Consider the following 20,436-nt stretch of genomic DNA (forward strand, 5'->3'; position numbering starts at 1 on the left):
TCAAGTCACATATCTGATAAAGGACTTGTACCTTGAATATATAAACAGCTCTCAAAATGCCGTAAGAAAAAGATAATCCACTATTAAATGGGCAAGAGATTTGGACACTTCATCAGAGAAGATATATGGAGGGAAAATAAGCACACAAAATGATGCTCAGTATCATTAGTAATTAGGGAACTGCTAATTAAAACCACAATGAGATGCCCGAAATTCCAGTTAGAATGTCTAACTGCACCAATTGTTGGTGAGAACGTGGAGGAACTGGAGCTCTCATACACTGCTGGTGGGAGCATAAAATGTTAAAATAAATAATTGAGAAACAGTTTGGCAATTTCTTAAAATTAGACATCCACCTAGCACATGATGCAGCCATCCACTCCTAAGTATATTTACCCAAGAGAGAAGAAAGCAGTGACCATACAGAACTTGACTGTGAATGTCTAGAACCATTGTCTTTATAATTTCCCCAGCTGGAAACAACCCAAAAATCCATCTGCAGGTGAATGGGTAGCACATTGTGGGTATATTCACACAGCAGAATACTGCTCAGACATAAAGAAGGAACAAATTGTTGGTAGAGCAATAACATGGGCAAAGCTCAAAATAAATTATTCTGAATAAAAAACCACCACTGCCAACAAAAATGTACAGACTTTACTGTATGATTCCTTTTGTATTAAACTCGAGAAACATAAGTAGTGTATAGTGACTGAAAGCAGGTTGTGAGGGGGGCACTGGTGAGGGGAGGAGTGTTACCTAAAGGAGAAATTTTGGGGGTTGGTGAATATGTTCATCATCTTTGGGGTAAAGATGTCATGGACATATTTAAAAACTTCCCAAATTGTACACTTTAACTATGGGCAGTTTATCAATTGATAAAGCACCCCTCAATGAAACTGCTAAAAATGAGAACTTGTGAGAGCCATTTGTTAATTTGTTAAGATATTAATAAATGACTACTTCTTTTTGACACACAAGGAAACTTCCCTTAACGCTGAGGGCAAATCCCGGAAGTGATCAAACAGGTGAGCAGTTACCTGGTCACACCTGTGGCCTCAAGGAGTTGTGAGGACTGGGAGGGACAAGGTCGGTGATAAAGGCCCTGGAGAACCCCTCCCTGCCCCAGGCTCCCATTGGCCACCCCGGTGACCCTGCATGGCCGGGCCACCCCCCCGTGCCTGCTTGGGCATCAGTTACGGGGAAAGACACCTTTACCATTCGGCTACCTGGCCGGTCACCGTGCAGGCAGAGGGAAACACATAGAACCCTGCAAGACAATTTAGATAGAAATTGCTGCTTGTGATTTATGGTTTTAATTAAGAGCTTTTTAAGCTTTAATTAAAAAGGTACATGGGCATTCAGTATTTAAGAAAGATGCCTTTGTGTTTGGGTCAATTGAATAACATAAAATAAAATGAGATACATATTTCTAGTCAGAATCTTCACATAGGAAAGCAATGTACATAATTAAAAAGTAAATTTAAACTGATTCGGGCATAAAGGCTTTATAATGGGGAAGTTGGTGGAGGGGAATTTTTTTTCCTTTATTGCAATGTAGCTGGATGTCGGATTCCACACGGCAGCGAGGGGCTTCCTGGGTGCTAAGCCGAGCGTGAGGATGTCACGACACGTCCATGCTCCCCTGGGTGGGCGTGGTGGGTTCTGTCCCATCGTACTGTACCCCGATTCAGGCTCTGGTGCTTTGTCTGTTTTGTTTTCCTCTTTGCGTTTGTCTGCTCCCCAGACTTGGGAGGCATCGGAGAACAGCAGCAGGTCAGCGCCTCACTTAGTGGCGCAGGAGCCCGCCCTGCCGGGGAGCCTGGGGCCTGGGGTCTGGAGGGAGGGACAAGCACAGAAGAGAGAGCCCCAGGCGGGAGGACTCCGGGATCTGCCTCGAGGCAGGGTCGGGGGCGCCTGCGTGCAGGTTGCTGTCGGGACCAGAGAAGGGACGGGGCGTGAACTGGCGGCAGCCACGGACCTGCTCCGGGAGCATCTCCTCCAGGTGACCCAGCCCCACAGCAGCAGGAGCGGGGTGCATGGGGGCTGCGGGGATGCCCCTGGCTCCGGTGGAGCTGCAGAGCCGGAGCGGCGAGAGCTGGACCTCTGCACTCACTACCCCTCTGGCTGCTCGCAGGGGCCGGGGTGCCTCTGTCGGCGGGAACACCAGGGATGGCGCTGGTTCTGGCCCCGGACCTTACCTGGCAGGGGCGATCTCCAGGCTCAGCTCAGGGCACGGCAGGCGGGAAACCTCCACGTTTGCGCTGTAGCTCTGGCTCCCGAGGACGCCACGGATCCCGCTTTCCCGAGCCTCTGGGACCCTCCCTGGGAGGCTGCCTGCGCCCCTCGATGCCCCATTTGCCAACTCATTGGTGCTTTCCCAGGACTGGCCCCTGGCTGGCCGCTGGCCGACTGAACTCCCCCAGACCCACCCCTGTGTAAGCCTGGCTGAGGGGCCCCTTTAAGGAACCCCACATTTAGAAATATGGATTTTAATAATCAGGTGAACTGGTTGCTTCATAAATGAGCAGTACGGGACTCACCAGAGGCGGCCTTCCAAGAGCAAGCGCAGAGCAGACTCTAAGCGACTGTCCCGCTTACGGAAGGACAAGTCCGCGCACGTGGGCAGGGGCCAACCCCACCGCGTGCTGAAGGGCCACCGTCCTTGCACGTCCTTTCCCCCATCAACCAGCTTTTCTTTTGCTTTAGGATGCGCCATGGTTCTAGAATGATGGACATGCCAAACAGAAAAAGGATCGAAGCCACAAAGGTGTCCCACCTGTGCCCAAGATCCGTCTAAAATGGTTCCCCTCAAACTGCATTTTCTGATTGCTCATCATATGCAAATCTGGCCTCAGGAGAGCCATAAGAAACCATTTCCGGACAGAACACAATTCATTCCCGAAGTGTTTGCTTCCTGATTCGGCTCTGCAGCTCACCTGGCTTCCGAAGAGTTACAGCTTGACTCGAAGGACCGTTTTCCAGTCCCCCTGCAATGGCCAGAAGGTGTCTTTCAGGAAGGACGCTGGGCACCCAGGACCGGGGATGTCAGCTCAGCGCTGCCCGGGGACACGCTTACCGGCCTTCTCACCTCCTGACCACAAATCGAACATGAAGACGTAAATCGTCAAACATTTTAGTCATGGAACAGCTGGAAATCAGATTGTTTTTTGCGGGACACTGATTACGTGCTTCAACTTGGTGGGCCTGGGCTGGGGGACCTGATCAGCCCCTGGGGAGGGTGGTGGGCACGGGCGACAGCGCCCTCCGCAGCCCCCCGGGCCTGGGAAAGTGAGGCTGGAGGCAGGCCCCATTTCCTCACCCAAAATACCACCGTTAGGGGAGGCTTGCCGGAGGGAACCGCCTTTTCCCCACCCCCTTATCTTGCCCGGACACTCCCCGTTGCCAGTGCAACTCCCATTACCACCAGTGCGCATACATTGTTGCCGGACACCATTACCGGAGCAACTCTCGCCCCTTTTCAATCAACCTCCGCGCCCTCTCAGAACCAATCCAAGCCTTTAACCCCTACAGCTACCCCGCCCTCTAAACCGCCCGATATAAGCTTGTACTCTCCCCTAATAAACTCTCTCTCTTGGTTTCTTCACCCTAAAAGAACCGTGTCCCGCCTGTTCCTTTCTCGCCGCCCTCCATACTTGCACGCCTCCCGCCGGGGACCTGGCCAAGTCCCCCGCCTCGCCCTCGCCTCCGGGTAAGAGCCCCCGCCGCCGGTACCCTCGGAGCAATCCTGAGAGCCTAGGATTTAGCAACCGGCCGCCACCCTCCCCCAGACGAGTCAACTGCGACCGCAGTTTTTCAAACCACATTTGTGATAAGTGATAGAAGATCAACACCAATTGTTTGACTCGAGAGAAGTATAATATTTTCGTAACTTAAAAAAGGAAAACAAAACCTGCAAAGAATCCACCCGTTTCCTTTTGGAAATGTCTCCCTGGTAGTCCACAGTGCACCGCCGAGTTTTCACGTGCTCATATTTGGGGTGAGCACCCTGCTCCCCTCGCCTTGGGAGCACCCTGCATCCCAGCCCCAGGGACCCGCCCGGCTCGGCCTCCCGCAGGGACTCAGCGGCCGTTCTCTCCCGCAGCAGCTCCTCTGAGGGGCGAGGCCGTGGTGCCAGGGGTCCTGGCAGGGATCGGGGGCAGGATGGGGGTCTGCAGTGGTGTCCAAACCTCAGACTCTCCACCTGTGAAACGGGAGCATCAGAGAAATGAGAGCGAGCAGGTGCCGGGGAAGGCGTGAAGCCCTCCCCGTGGAGAGAGCAGCGGTGCCCTCGGCGGAGCCCGCGGAGAAGCCGGGGTCAGCGGGGACTGTGGAGGCGGATTCCGGGACCCCGGGCCAATCCCACCCCACCTGTCCAGTCACTCAGCCCCCAGGCACCGTCCTGGGTTGTGTCCCACTGAGGTGGGACGATGGACTCAACGTGCTCTGTGTGGAAACGACCCCCCGAGGGGTCCCGCGGTGACAGCCCCCACCCGCCCCTGCAGTGCGCCTCCGCCCCTGTCCCCCAGCATTTCTGGGGGTTTCTGAAATACGGGGGCCTCTGAGCATTGCAGCCTGAGCCGGAATGTGGCCCGCTTGGGGGATCCCCCACCAGGCTCGTTCGTGCGTCAGCCGTGGGCCCGGGGACCCGGGCGACCCTCCGAGCCCGGTAAACGGCCCGGGCAGCCCTCTGAGGGGGCTTGAGGGGGTGTCGCTGGCGAGGCGCGGGCGCCGTGCTGGCACAGGTGAAGCCCCTCTCAGCCCTGGTGCCCGTGGCATTACCGTGTACGCCTCTGAGCCCCGAGGAGCGGGAGGGCCAGGCGCCCGTACCCCGCGGGAGCTTGGGGGGTCCCTGGATTTCCACGAGACAGCCACCCTCAGCCGGTGCCACCCCAGGGTTTAGGATGGGAGACTCAAAGCCCCAGCCACCCTACAGCCGCCCTACAGCGAGCGACTCGAGGGCACTGGAAGCAGAAATGACCGTGGACCTCCAGGACCCCACCCTGCCCTGCCCGGGGGATGTGGGGCGGCTCCACCGAGACTGGCTCCCGACAAACACCTTATTCCCTTCTCCTCAAGGCCCAGGCCACTGGCTGCTCCTCAGGCTCGTTTAATTGTCGAAATCCTTCTTAACGTATTTTAATTTGAACAATTGTTGCCCTAGTTTTTTTCTTTTGTACTGAATGGATCCTTTGGGCCATTTGATGTGATACACTGTTTATTTTAAAGTGATTCTATAGATTGGTGGCAAAGCCGTTTGGCCCCATGAGGATGTGATTTCTGGTCCTGGGAAGAGAAGAGAGCTGCATTGTCGGATGTTCTCTCCCCCCCAGGCAGGGGCAGCTCTGCCCTGGGGGGGGGGGGGGGGGCTGATGGTGGGGGAGGGGCTGCATCCAGGGTGGGGGATGAGGGGGGACAGTCCTGGGTGGGGAAGTGCCTTCCTGGCTTCCCCCCTCCAGCCTTCCTGTCAGTGAGGGAAATGGGGGTCCGTGGCCCACCCTGGGGTGGGCTCCTGGTCACTGCCCCCTGCCCATTGGAATCCTTCTTTGTTCACCCATTTGTTCACCCAGTAGTTATCAGATGCCCTCCATGCTGGACGCCTTCTGCCGCCCCTCCATGTCCCTTACGCAGCCTTCCCCCCGCCGCAGGTGTGCACCCTCTGGCTTCCGGTTGGGCGGGGCCAGTGGGGAGCCCTGGCAGGAGAATGGGGAGGGGGTGGACATCAGTCCCCTGGGCCCTTGCTTCTGGCTGCACCCTGCCTGCCCCTGCCCTGCCCCCTGCCCTGTCCCCTACCCCTGTCTGTCCCCTGCCCTCCTGGCCGCAGGCTGCCACGCTGCCCCCCCTGCTCCTCTGCACTGGTCTCTTTTCCATCACCCCTTCCAGGTGACCTGCCACTCCTGGGACCTGGCTGGTAACAGCTGGATCTGTGCTCTGTTCAGTGAGGGACACGCGGGAGCCTGGGCGGTGGACGATGGGGCTGGGAGGAGAGGGCTCCCCGCGTGGTGAGGGGCCAGGGCTTCAGCGCCTCTCCCGGTGCAGTTCAGCACCGGCTCCCCAAGGCCTCCCCTTGCATGGTCCAGGGTGCAGTGCCGTGAGTGGGGGCAGAGGATCTGATGTGGACACCCCGGGGCCAGGAGAACCCCGTGAGGGGTGCGTGGGGAGATGCCCTGGACCTGGTGGGGTGGGCAGCGGGAACGAGGTGGGAGCGGGGGCTGTGGTGTGCTCAGCCCCCTCCCTGCAGCCCTTCCCTGTCCCTGGAGGTGAGCCGTGAGCAGAGGCGGGGGTCACTGTCCACCCGCAGTCCCCAGCCTCTCGGTGGCCTCCCTGGGCTTCGGGCAGCTCCCACGTGCAGGGGCTAGAACCAGGGGCCCCGGCGGCTGGGAAGCAGCTCCTGGGGGTGGTGGCAGCGGCTGAGGTGGCGGCTGCGACGGTCACTGCCTGGCCCGGCGAGGTCAAGTTTCCGACCAGCATGGGGCTGCAGGGGGGCCATGGGGTCGGTCCCTGGCGTTTGGCGTCCAGCGTGCCCGCTGCCAGTGGTCGTGCTTCCGAGCCCGAGTGGAGTCTGCGGTTTGTGTCGGCGACTGCCTGACCCGGGTGGAAACCGCCTTCGGCAGCTGTGCAGCCCCCACCCCAGCCCTTCCCCAGCACCGCCCTGTTGCTAGGTCCAAAGTTTCAGTCACGTTTCCTGTTCTGGAGAATAGCTGCAGACGCGGGCACGGGGCAGCTGGGAAGCTTCTCCAGTGTGCTTGTTGTTTTAATCAAAGCCGCTTCGGGGGCGCTGACTGCCATCAGGACGCGTCATGGGGACAGGCCGGTGCGGTCAACCTGGGCCGCCGAGGAGCTGCTTTCTTCTTCCAAGAGCTCGGAAGCTGCGCACATGCTCGGGGTATCGCTATTTGGAGGGGACGAGTCTTTATCAAAGGAAGGCTCCTGAAACACGGAATCTTGTGAAAGACATTTGAGAACAAAAGCCTGTGGGTGGGAGCAAGCCACGGCTCCGGGGGGCTGGAGGTGAAGCCTGGCACCGAGCGGCCTCTGCTTGGACCCCGGGGTCCTGGGCTCCAGCGCGGGGGGCCTTTCTCTGCAGCGCCACTGAAATCAGCTCACAGGGGAGCCGGGGAGCAGAGCAGGGAAGCCCAGGGTGCTTGGGGTCAGACAGAGCTGGGGCCGGGCGTGAATTCTGCTCTGCCACGTCGTGGCCCTGTGACCTGGGTGAGGGGTGGGGCGGCCTCCCCACCCGTGATGCGGCCTTCGCGGGCCAGGAGTGAGCCTCTTGGAGGGTGAGGCACGTGGAGGCACCGTGGACGGGAGACGGGCCGCCAGCACCAGGGCTGCCTCCGGCACTTGGGCAGCTGCCTGAGGACTCAGGAGCCCTCTCTGCAGTCTCGGGTTCTCAGGCCTCCAATCCATTGAGCATCCACAAAACCACTTCAGAGGCTGGTGGGACATTCGTGGGCCTTCCATGGCCTTGATCTGCATTTCTGCTGGGTCAGCCTGTCTGCACATTGGGAGCCAAGGCCAGAGGTGGGGCAGATGTGGGAAGATCCTGGAGCAGACACGGCGTGGGCAGCAGGTGGCCTCGCCCAGAGCCTGGGAGTCCTCATGTCCCCCTGCCCCGGACCCTCATCTCCAAGTTCCCTGCAGGTGCCTGGGGAGAGCACACAGGAGCGAGGAAAATATCAGCAAGTGGAAAAAAACTCTCCTCAAAATCTGCATCCGTCTGGAGGATGTTGTCTAGTGTTTATTGCCACTCAAGCCAAACCCTGAAATCTGGTTAGTTTGGGGAACTTTGGGTTAAAAGGTTTGGGGACGCTGCCAGGCCCTCGGTAAAGGACACACTTTCCGCCATGGTGCCGGGATGATCGGCTGCCCCTGGGGAGAGACCACCCACCCGGCAGATCCTCCCATGTGGGCCGTGAACGTGGAGGGCAGAACGAGGAGCTTGGGAAGGTCCACGGGAAGTTATCTTCATGCCCTGGATTGCGGACATTATTTCTTCACACACACAAAAAGTGCTCATCAAATGGAAGATTAATAAGCTTGACTTCAGTTGAATTAAGAACTTCTACCCAAGGACAGTGTTAGCAAGTAAAACGACAAAACCAGAAGGTTCTAAACACATGTGATCAACAGCAGACGGGCATCCAGGTAATATAAAGAATTCCCTTCAATCAGCCAAAAATGCAGACAGCCCAGGAGAAAAACGTGCCCCCCCCCCCCCGCCATGACTCGTCATCAAGCCAAAGACCAGCCTCGCTCCACGTCACCCCAAATGGGCAGGAGGAAGGACCCTGACAGGCTTGAGGGAGGCAGGGCCCGAGCAGCCAGGGGACGGGCTTCTGGTTCTCCGGGGGCCCCCACACTGCCCCAGGGCTTGTGGATCTGGACCTGGGACAGGGGGATCCGCACCCCAGGGCAGTGAGGACGGGAGCCACCTGCCCTGGGATGCACCAGTGACGTCGGGCCCCGTCCACGCACGCCGTGAGCAGGAAAGCTGCCTCACTGAGGAGCCCCCACAGCTTGCGGGGTTAGAGATGCAAACTGAGGGTGCGGAGGGAAGGGGGTAAATGTCAGGGAACTTGTTAGTGGGGGAAGCCTCAGGTGAAGAGGAAAGGCCTAGAAACACGGCAGGAAGGGGCTGCACCTGTGAGAGAGGAGACCCCACAAATCTGCGTCTTCCCTCTCTTCTCCTTTCTCCGGGCAGGAGCCCCAGGGTGGAGGGAGACATATGGGGCCACTCAATCCAGCACCGGGGTGGCCCTCATGCATTTCTTCTTTATGGGACCGGGCTGCAAGTCCTCACACCCAGAAGGTTCCGTGAGTCGCCAAACTGTCCTGGAAATCTCTGGGGGCTGCTAAACCGTCCTGCGGTGGCAAGCAGTGGGCTGTTTCCCTGCATGGTTTTCCCAGGGGGCAGGGGTGTGTGGGGCCCCGGGGGTCGGGTGGGCAGGTGAGTGGGCAGACGAGGGCCTGCAGCTTGGAAGGCTGCACAGAGGCTGGAGAAATGGGGAACGGGGGGAGCTGCTGCTCCCCACATCCTGTGGTGTCCAGGAGCTTGTTCAGACACTCTCCAGGAGGGCTGCAGTGTGCTCCCCCACCCGGACCACCGAGCCGTGAGCCCAGAGCTCAGAGGAGCCAAGCTGCACCCCAGAGGCCCACCTGTGGCAGCGGGGCAGCCCTGCAGCTCTGCTCCCCGTGGGACGGGAGGGGTGCACCGGGGCTGTGTGGTCTCCGCTCACAGCCTGGGCCTGGTGAGCAGGGAACCGAGGGCCGGGGTTCTGCCCGGTGCCCAGCTTGCCAGCGTGGTGTCGCTGTGGGGGCTGGATGGGGCCCAGGCTCGAACCCCAACCCCAGTCCTGCGAAGACGACCAAATGTGGAGACAGGGTCTGTGACGGTGCTTGGTTAAGGTGAGGCCAAACCGGGTTAGAGTGGGTGCTGATCCGATGTGACTGGTGTCCTTATGAGGAGAGGGAATTTGGACCCAGAGAGAGAGAGAGCAAGAGAGAGAGGGATGGGGGGGGGAGGGAGAGGGAGAGGGAGGGAGAGGGAGGGCACACACAAGCACAAAGACGGCCTCATGGTGAGGCGGAGGGTGCCACAAGCCAAGGGCAGCCGGGGTGGTGGCCCCGCTGGAGCCTGCAGACCTCGGGGAGGTGCAACCCCACCGATGCCCGGATTTCAGACGTCTGGGCTCCAGACTGTAGACACTGGGTTTCTGCTGTTTGACGCCCCCCTGGTGGCAGCCGCAGGAAACTCCGGCAGTGACCAGGGTGCTGGAGGGGCCCGGCAGGCCCCCCGAGGCTCCTGGCTGCTTTGGCCCTGGGTCAGCTTCTTCCTGGACTCTGTCCGCGGCTCATGGCAGAGCCGAGTCTCCTCCGTTCGTGGGGGCATCGCCTTCCTCAGCGAGCGGGGAGGAGAGGACTCTCCCTACCCGACGGCCCGGCGGCTGTTCGGACAGTCCCAGGCTGGAGGGTCCTCACTGCTGTGCAGCCGGCTATGCCCCAGGTCCTTTCCACGGCCTCCGAAGAGCGTTAGCTTGGCTGCAAGGCTCGCCGTCCCTCTAGCTCTACCTGTGACAAGGTTTGGCTCTCCTCTTCCTGGGTGCCATTGGCTGGTTTTGTTATCAAAATAAAATATGAACAACAGTTTCCAATAATTTAGAATAAAATCGCCTCCTGGGAACCTGACGTTCCAGACGGGAAGGCCGTGCCCAGCACCCCTGGTGGTGGGTTTTCTGTCCCCCGACCCTCCCCGTGGCCCCCGCTCTCTCCCCAGCAGGAAAGCCAGCCCTCCTCTGCCTGCCAGCCGGACCCCGACTCCCGAGACACGGCGTGTGGGTGTGGGGCAGGAGCGGGAGGGGCTCTGCACCGTGTGCCTGAGGGGCCCGGACGGTCCCCTTGGAGCTGGAAGGCCCCCAAGAAAGTGAGGTCCGAACGGGGACTCTCCCCTGGCCTGTCTCTCCCTGTGCCTCCCTGGGCCAGGGCGGAGAGCGGAGGCTGGAGGCACTGGCGGAAGGCGGCCTCCGAGCCGGCCGCACAGGAGCCTTGTCCCCGCCGAGCCCGGGACCTGGCCTGCCCCTGTCCCTGTGGACCCACCCCGAGGACGAGGTGGCACGGCGGAGGCAGGTGGAGGCAGGTAGGTCACGTCGGCCAGGCCTGGGCCCCGCTGCCACCTGCCTACCTTTTCTGCCCCAGGCTCTGTCCCCCCCCCAGGGCAGGTCCCCCTTCCTCCCCCAGGCCTCAGCCTCCTCCCTCCTCCACAGAGACCCCCCCACCCCATCCCTGCTTGGCGGCTCAGAGGCCACACCCTCCCTGAGGCCAGCTTCTGCCCTGGGCCACAGAAATTCATGGAGAGGCCCCTTCCCACTTCTTGGGCTGCACCATGGGTGGGGTGGGGGGCAGGCTATACCCCACAGAAGATGTAGCCCCGGAGGGAGGGTGAGGACCTTGCCAGGCTGCAGGCTGGGGGTCACCCCACACCAAGGGGCTCAGGTGAGCTCTCCTCTGCCTACTGTGTTGCACTCATGGTCCCTGGAGGCCCCCTGGGATCTGCATGGAGAAGGGCCCTTGCAGGCTGGGGGTGCTGGCCATGTGCATTGTGCATTCGGCTGGCATGGTGTGGGGGTGCAGGGAGAGGCAGGACTCTTGACCCATGGGCCCCTGCAGGCCGTGTGACAATGCTCTGAAAGTCCCCGGGCCTGAGCCCAGCAGTGGGCTCAACCTCCACCCCCCAACCCCTCTACTCCCCAACCCACCACTACCCAGAACCCCACCACTTCCTAAATCCCCTACTCCCCCTCTCTACTCCCCAACCCCTCTACTCCCTAACCCCTCCATTCCCCAACCCAACCCTTCTAACACCCACCAGTTCCCAGATGCCATCACTCCCCAGACCCCACCACTCCCCAACACTTCTACTCTCCAGACCTCATCAATCTCCAATCCCAACATGCCCCAGACCCTACCACTCACCAAACCCCATAACTCCCTAAACCCCGACACTCCCTGACCTTGTTCTTCAAGTCTCAGCTTAGAGGTTACTACTTCTGGGGAAGGGCTTATTACTGGGAGCCTCCCTGTGCCGGGGGCAGTACTGCGTGACTGGTCCTGGCAGCCCCCTGCCCTGTCTGCTGTCAGAGACCCTGTCCCACTGGGATGGGTGCACTGACCTACCTGCTTCTCTCCCCTACTTGACCGTGACTGTCATGAGGATTTTGATTCCTTGGCATGGCCTTCCTGGGTCATTGCCTCATGGATTCTTCATCCATCCATCCATCCATCCATCCATCCATCCATCCATCCTCTTTGATGCCACCATATATGCAGCACTATGTTGGCACAGTGCTAGACAAATAGATTTGGGATGGCTAAGTTCATGGTGTCCAGTTGTTTGGTCAAGCAAGCACTGGCTTGATTGTTATTGTGAGGGTATTTCATGGATTTAAATTATCAGTAAGTTGATTGCATCTATGCCTGATTACATCCGCAGTCAACTGAGGAGATCGCCTTCAGCAATGAGAGACATCTCACCCAGTCAGCTGAAGGCTTTAAAAGGAGAACTGATGAATTCAGCAGTCACAAGAGAGAATTTCCATCTCTGCTTAGCTGGCCAGCTTCTCCTGGGGAACTCATCGAAAACCTTCATCCGAGTTCCCAGCTTGCGGCCTGCCCGATGGAATGTAGACTTGCCCATCCCCACAGTTGCACAAGCCAGTTTCTATAATAAATCTCATAATACTTACATAATATATATAAATATATCTCTTGTTGGTTCTGTTTCCCTAGAGAACCCACTCAGTCTTACCACTTCTGGAGCTTAGACTGATTTGAGAGAGATGGACTTTGAAAAACCAAATAAAGGAATAAATGTAAAGTGCCAGATCACAGAGGAAGTGCTATGCGGGTGAAGCTGAGGTGCGGAGGGATAAGCTGGGAGGGGTCCGGGTGTCACCTACTCAGCCCAGATGGCTGGTTGTGGCATGGCCTGTGCACCCTCGGACAGGGTCTCCAGGGGCATCTGCAGGGTGGGAAGGGGGTGAGCTAGATAAGGGTCTCACGCCCCCGGTGTCCTGGGCAGCTTGCCCTCCTCACTGTCTGTCCCTCGTGCTGTGGCCCTGACAGTTCTCCTGAGGCTCTAACAAGGGGCTGCAGGAGCACGGACCACCGTAGACCTGGGCTCGGGGAAATGACGGTCACCAAGCAGTTAGCACGTGTCACCTATCTCCAGAAAGACATCATCTTGTTCCTTTAATTATAAGCAACTGCACACATGAAGAAAACCATTATCAGCGCTAGGCCTACCCCACGCACGGACCCTGAGCACGGCTTTCCTGAACCCTCTCTTTCTTCCTTTTAGGATATCTGCAGTATAGAGGCCTGTCTTGTCCCAGCCTGCTCGCCTTCTGTTTTCATCTTTTCCGCTGCTTTCTCTATCTCTGTTGCGTTCTCTGCCGCTTCTTCAGATACATCTTGCAAAGTCATTAATTCTCTCACCAGCTGTGTCTACTCTGGTTTAACTCATCTAGTGAATGTATTCAGGCAATGACAATTTTTGCATCTTCAATTTCCTCTTGACTCTGTTTTCAAATTTGTTTTTTTTCCCCCGTTTGGCATACTCTTGCCTCTCTTTGTCTCCGAACATTTAAAAACAGTTACTGTAACTATTTTATCCCATTGTTTCTAATTCTTGTTGGTTGCTCAGTGGATTCTCCCTCAGGAGACTCTGGTTTTCCTGTGGCTTGTTGGTTCTGATGTGGGTGCATCTTGGGTGAGGGTTGTGTGATGTGGGAGCCCCAGGGCCCTGGGTCTTGGGGCATCGCACAGGTGGTTTCAGGTGGTTTCATCCTTACCTGTCAAGTCGCCCTGTGGCCTCCCCAGCCCCGTGACACACCCACGGCGCCGAGTCTAACTGCAGCGGCCCAGAGTGTGGGCGTCTGTCCCTCCCACCTTGGGACCTGGGCTCGCGCGGCCGCCCAGTTGCCCCCACCCCTCCTGCTCCAGAGCCTCCCGCTGACGGTCCTCGCCGGGGGTCTCCCTGCCCACCTCACTCCCGTCTCGGCTTCCTCTCTGCACCGCAGGGTCGGAGCAGGGCGTGGGGAGCGGGGAGGTTCCCTAGCTGTTGGACTTCAGCAGCGTTGCCCTGTGATGTGGGACCCCCTCGTCGTGGTCCCCATCCCCAATCCTTAGATAGAGCCACACAGAAGGGCCGCCTGGCAACTTTTCTAAGAGAAATGCCTCTGCTTCCCCAGAGGGCCAACGAGCCGGCGGGGGGCGGAGCGCGGGCCAGGTGCCACCTGGGGGCACAGGTAAGGGTGCCCGAGCTTCGGCAAACACGGTTTAGAGTCTGCCTTTCAGATTCCATCCATGCAGTGCGCCTCCACCCAGGGGACCGAGCTGTTTCTGGGCGCTGCCACCTCTCTGAGTTGGGGCGAAGGCTCGGTGGTTACCTGTTGTCAGGAGTGATTGTCCCCAAGGAGCACGGGGCCGGCTCCGTCGTTAAGAGCAGCAACTGCGGCTCGAGCAATTTTACTGAAACGTCTCGCTAAAGAGCAGTAAATACTTCTATTCTGAGCCCTTCATTTGTCTGAGAGTGGCTTGTATTTGTTTATGACCCAGGGAGCTCATGTTTCAACTTTATCAGGTTAATAAGTAGCAAACTAAGAGCAGCAAATCTAATGCTATGTAAATTACAAGAAATGAGTCAGACAGGTGCATAATTGGCATCGGAATGACTTTCAACTATTAACTTTGTACACAAGAACATATTTTGACTGTTTATATGTGGGAGTAGCCACAGGTATTCCAGTCGGCTTTGCTCAGAGGACATTCACTTAATAGGGTCATTTCCCTAATTAGGGCAGGCAGCCAGAAACCCATTTTCACCTAATGAAATACAGGAGATTCAAAATCAATTTTATTAAGATGCCTGTAATAGCTTAAGTTCAGCAGAAGAAAGGCCTGTAGAAAACAAAAGAAGAATGCAATTTATTGATGGAATCGCAAAGCAGTTTTATGGGTAGAAACTTCGTTTTTCAAAGTCACAATTTGGATGGACATGCTGTTGATAATCTCCTTATGTAAATATGTGTATAAACACACAATTACCTGCTATCATGAGCCTATTAAAATGTACGAGGCTTTCAATCTAGCAGACATTCAGTCTTAAAAGAATTGGAGACTCAAGGAATGGGCCATAAATTCATTCTTGGAAAGAGCATGAGGCTGCTTGGGGTGTGTGGCTGGTGCCCCAAGCTTGCAGCCTCCTGGCACCCCCCATCCACCACAGAGACCCTCCTCCTGGAGGCTGCCCTGGTCAATGGCATCTAGTCTTGGAGAAGGGCTGGTGGTCCAGGGGGGTGGTCCTTGAGGACACTGCCCACCAATATGAATGGATCCAATTGTAGTTTTCATTTGTGTCGGTTTGGATATATTATGTCCCCCCAAAAGCAATCTTGTGGGGACAGAGTTATTAATCTTTTTGATTAGGGTGTGACCTTTTGATCGGATGTTTCTTTGGTGATGTGGCCCTGCCCATTCAGGGTGGGTCTTGATTAGTTCACTGGAGTCCTTAAGGGTGCTCACTCAGAGAGCAGAGGGAGGAAAATGCCCCAGGACATGCTAAGCCAAGACCCAGATGCTTGCTGACGCTTGGAGATGCTTGGAGATGCAGACAGAAGGATGTTTCGAGATTCTAAGCTAAGAGATGAAGCCCAGAGACATTTTGCAGAAAGCCATTTTGAAACCAGAACCCAGGAGCAAAGGAACACAGACGCCAGCCACGTGCCTTCCCAGGTGACAGGGGTGTTCCGGACACCATTGGCTGTTCTTCAGTGAAAGTATAATCTTGTTGAGGCCTTAGTTTGGACACTTTTATGACCTCAGGACTGTAAATTTGTTACTGAATAAACCCCCCTTTATAAAACCCAGTCCATTTCCTGTATTTTGCATAATGGCAGCATTAGCAAACCAGAGCATTATTTTTCACATTTCTTTGTCCACATCACTTTTTATGTATGTCATTTTTAAAAATCTACCATACTCTGTTCTGATGGCAATGTATTCCAGAGTCAACACTGATCCCTCATTTAAGATATGGTTTTACAATAGAAGTCAATGGAATATCTGACTTAGCAAACATTTGTTACATAACCAAAAGCTTAATAATAATGGGTTGGCTTTGGCAGTTTGTAAAAATAAATATCACTAATAATAATGCCTGTCCCTCCATAGAAATCTGACAACTCTGTCTCCGGAACACAGAACTTGTCCTAATCCCCAAAGGCCTCTGGCACATCAAAAGAAAGGGCTTGAAGTCCACCACTGCCCGTGGTCCCAGCTTCCGGGGAGGGCTTCAAACAGCAGCAGTGCGCTCTTGTGCAGTTCTGGGGGTTGAAAGTCTGAGATCAAGAGGCTGGCAGGGCTGGGCTCCCGTGGAAAGCTGCAGGCCTTCCTGCCTCCTCCAGCTTGTGGCGGCAGTGGGTGCTCCTTGGCTTGCAGCACGGGGCTCTGCCTCGCCCACCTCCCCCTGCACCCTGCTCTGTGCTCAATTCTCTGCTCCTTTCAGGACACCTACCCTGGGGTTTGGGCCCCACTCCCATCCAGTTTGGCCCCATTTTAACTAATCACAGCCCCCAAGGCCTTATTTCCAAGTTGGGTGACACTCATGGGACAGAGGTTAAGTCTTGAACAGCTCTTTTTTGGGGTGGGGATGGGGGGGCACAATTCAACCTGTGCCATGTGCTACGTGCTCCTGGGGCCTTAGTGGCTGGGTTTGCTCTCGCCAGGGGTTGTGGGGTCGGGGGACTGGAGGCCTGCGGGGGAAGAGCAGGAAGTGCAGTGGGCACCCAGCGCAGTGACTGGGGGGCTGCGGGGGCTCGGGGTGGGGCAGGAGGGGGGCAGGGATGGTGGAGAGGACGTCAGGGGCCTGATCAGTTTGTGAACATGAGCATCTGGACTTGATGCTAAATGCAAGAAAACACCCTTGGTGGGGGATTTGAAGCTGGGGACTTGCGGAATTGCGTGGTCTGACTCCCTTTCGGACAAGATTACCCTGGCAGCTGCGCGGAGCACAGGTTATAGGACGGCAGAGAAATAGATACCGGATTCTAGAAACAAAGGGGCTTTGTTCTCAGCTATTGGTGGAGAAACTACCACCAAAGGAATTTTGCAGTGGGAGCAGGAAAACAGGATAAGATTGAATTTACAATGATGAATTTGTAACAACAAACTGAACAAAGGGTCCCTCTGACTGCGAGGGGATCTTTGTGGGAGCAGAAGAGGGGGTCCCTGCAGGCCAGTGCCCCTGCACCTGGGGCGGGGCAGGTGGGGGGCAGGCGGAGGGCAGGCTGCACTTCGCTCTCCACTTGCCCCCTTGCCCAGACCCCTTGGGTCATGAAACACTTACGCCACTGTGTGTGCTGCTCCTGAAGGGAAAGCAGACAGATTTCACTAAAGAAGAAAGGGGGGTGGGTGGAGGGGCACACGGTGCTTCCTCTGCTCGGGGGTTGCCCTCCTCCCTCTGAGTTACCCCACCTGGAGATTAGGCCGTGGGGCATTGGGAGAGCTACAGAGGCTGCCTGGGCCGCGGGCTTGCTCTCTGCAGACCGGGGCAGCAGCACCACAGCGAGGTTTCTGCAGGGATTAAACGACACGGTGCGGAAGGGAGTTAGCAGAGAGCACGGCCTTGCTCTGCTGTCAGGGAGTGGTTGATATCGAAGAAGGGCAAGAACTTTTTAAAATAAGGCAACTCTTAGTGCCTTCCTTGCAAACTAAACTGTATGGCCAACAGCTCGTCCCTTCTGCTTTAGCCCTAGTAAACCTTTCTTCTACACCTGGGCTTGGGAGGGAACAAAGACATTTTGGGAAGACGAGCTGCATGGTGTGGGCCTGGCAGGAGGGGGCTCAGGTGTGTGCAGGTGTGCTGGGGACGGGATGGAAAACATCGTGACACTCCTGATTCATCATGACAGCTTTCCTGCTGATCCCAGAGCAGCCTCAGAATCCCTCTCAACCTGGCACTCAGGGCCGCCATCCCATGTCAAATGGAATCGACCCACTGCTCCTGCCACAGGGTCGTGGGGAAGTGCAGACACACAAGTGCTGGGATCACACAACCATACAGCAGAAGGTGAGGCTGGGCAGGTTCTTTGAGCCCAGATTGAAGGCTGGGTGTTTGCAAGCATGGTGAGCAGACAGGAGCCCACTGGCTAGTGAGAGGCTGGCTCAAGGCTGCGGCCAGAGTTAGAGCTGGGGAACGTCAGGTGGATGGGATGAAAGAGCAGATAGAGTGAGAAGAGACAGACTGCATTCTGACGCCTTCCCATCAGTTGTGGGCAGAGGATCAACAAGACGAGGATGATTTTGATGGAGCAAGAAAAAGCCTTGCTTGGGTCACAGGACCCAGGGGGCGGAGGGTGATGAGCTTCAGGGGTTGGCTACAGCAGCTAATATTGCACAACAAATCTGGAGAAAGGGAATGGAAAAGCCACTGGGAATCATCATCTCTCCTTTTATTCACAGCAAGCTGTCTTTCCAGTCTGGGCATTTATGAAAAATAGAACTGGATAGAAAAAGGCGGAAAAGTGGGCTTCTCTCCCCTCAGCACCGCATCCTGGTTTTCTGCGTCCACTGGGCTTTCTGAGGACAGAGGCCCCAGGCAGGTTTGGCGGCTTCGTGCAGTTCTACAGAGTCTTCCAGTGCAGGCATCATTAACATTTTCTAGCTGAGAATTTATATTTGGAAGAAATGATGTGAATTATGTTTAGAAGAAAAAAAAGGACTCCTACAACTCAACAACAAAAAGGCAACAACCTGATTAAAAAATGAGCAAAGGACTTGCATAGGCATTTCTTTAAAGAAGATATGCAGATGGCCAACATGAAAAGATGCTCAACATAATGAGCCACTATGGAAATGCAAAACAAAACCACAGTGAGATACCATTTCACACACACTAGAATGGCAACTTAAAAAAACAAACAGAAAAGTACAAGTGTTGGCGAGGATGTGTAGTAGTAGGAACACTCATTCATTGTTGGTGTAAAATGGTGCAGCCGCTGTGGAAGGCAGTTTGGCGGTTCCTCAGGAAGCTAGGTATAGAACTGCCATATGACCCGGCAATCCCACTTCCAGCTATATACCCCAAAGAATTGAAAGCAGGGACTTGAATAAATATTTGCAAACCAATGTTCTTGGCAGCTTTATATACAATTGTGCAAAGATAGAGGCAAACCAAGCACTCATCATCTGATGAATGGATAAAGAAAATGTGGTGTGTGTGTGTGTGTGAGTGTGTGTGTGTAATGAAATATTATTCAGCTGTAGGAAGGGATGGGGTTCTGATACACGTGACAATATGGATGAACCTTGAAGACATCATGTTGAGAGAAACAAGCCGGACACAAAAGGACAAACTATGTACGATTCTATTTATGTGAAATATCTAGAATATGCAAATTCATAGAGTCAGAAATGAGAACACAGGTTCCCAGGGGCTGGGGTGGGGTGGGGAATGGGGACAGTGTTTCTGTTTGGGGCGATGGAGAAGTCTTGGTAACAGACGGTGGTGACGGCAGCACAACAAGGTGAGTGTGATTATCACCACTGAACTCTGTAAATGAAGGTGGTTAAACAGGACCTTTTATGTTGTATATATGTCGTCACAATGAAAGTTGCGCCCCGTTGACTGGGCTCCCCGGGGAAGCCCCCTCCATCCACACCCAGGGAGCCCAGCCGCCCTAGGAGGGCACACGCTTGCATTCCACAGGTGAGGCCAGCTGGGGAGGTACCGAGCCCCCAGCATCACCCAGGCTTGACGGTGGTGACTTGGGGGTTGAGGGAGGAGCAAAGTAGTCACTGCACAAAGTAAAGCCACGGCCAGTACCAGCTTTGTCCGCTGGGACCACCTCCCCTGACATGACGCGGAGCATGGCGTGGGGACAGGCCAGTGCCTGCTGTCCTGGGGGGGGCGAGGAGGCTGATGGCTGGGAGGTTCCCAAAGTCCATGCCAGTCCTGCCTGCTGGAAGCCCTTGCATGTACCCCTCTAGGGCTGGCTGCCGGGCTCTGCTTCTCAAGGACGGTGGGAGAGGAACGCGGTTTGCCCCTGAGGACGGTCTACTGTGAGAACCAGGAGTTACCATCGAGAGAGTAAACAATCAGGGCAGCCCAATAACTGAGAGAACCTTCAAAATGGGGTGTTCTAGTAACTGGGAGGGAAATACAGCTTTTAGGCTCTGTCTACAAGTTAATCAAAATCCAGTAAAAACAAGCCCTTTGACAAATGAAGCCGAGGGAAGTGGCAGAGGACTTGCAGGTGAGGAAAGCAGAGGCGAGCTCCATCACTCAATCTCTTTCCTCCAATATATATGGAAGGGATTTTCAGAGTCAGTGAAACCAGCAAACACATGCCATTTAGTAAAAATTTCTCCAGAAACCAACAAAAAGCAAAGTTCACGCTCATGCCATAGATTTAGCAGTGGTGCTCATCGCCCAGGTTTGTCTCTGTTTGCCTTCGTGTGGCTTAAAGTCCTGCCCTGTTCCTTGGGAAGTGATGGGACGAGAGGAACAAAATCCCGAGAATGGACTGAGGGGGTGAGGAGCAGCCTGGGGAGGGTGGGGAGAAAGCCGGGACAGGGGAGGTGTGTGCCCCTCCGGCTGCAGCGGGAGCAGGACCCTCCCCCGGGCTCACCTTTTCTGGGCTCTGCAGTGATGGGGGGAAACGGCTCGGAGCTGAGCCACCCTCTCATCCAGGTCCCATCTTCCCTTCCCCAAATCCTTCCTCAGGACCCGCAGACACTCACGGCCATGTCAGGCAGCCTCTGCCATCTCTTCTCCGAATGTTCCTACCTTCTCGCTGTCACCTGGCTGTGCGGCCTCTCACCTGTGCAGACCGACCGAGAGCGGGGCCTAGGGTCTGCCCGCCTCCCTGCTTCCCAGGC

Source organism: Choloepus didactylus, chromosome 15 (assembly GCF_015220235.1).
Source record: "Choloepus didactylus isolate mChoDid1 chromosome 15, mChoDid1.pri, whole genome shotgun sequence".
NCBI lineage: Eukaryota > Metazoa > Chordata > Mammalia > Pilosa > Megalonychidae > Choloepus > Choloepus didactylus.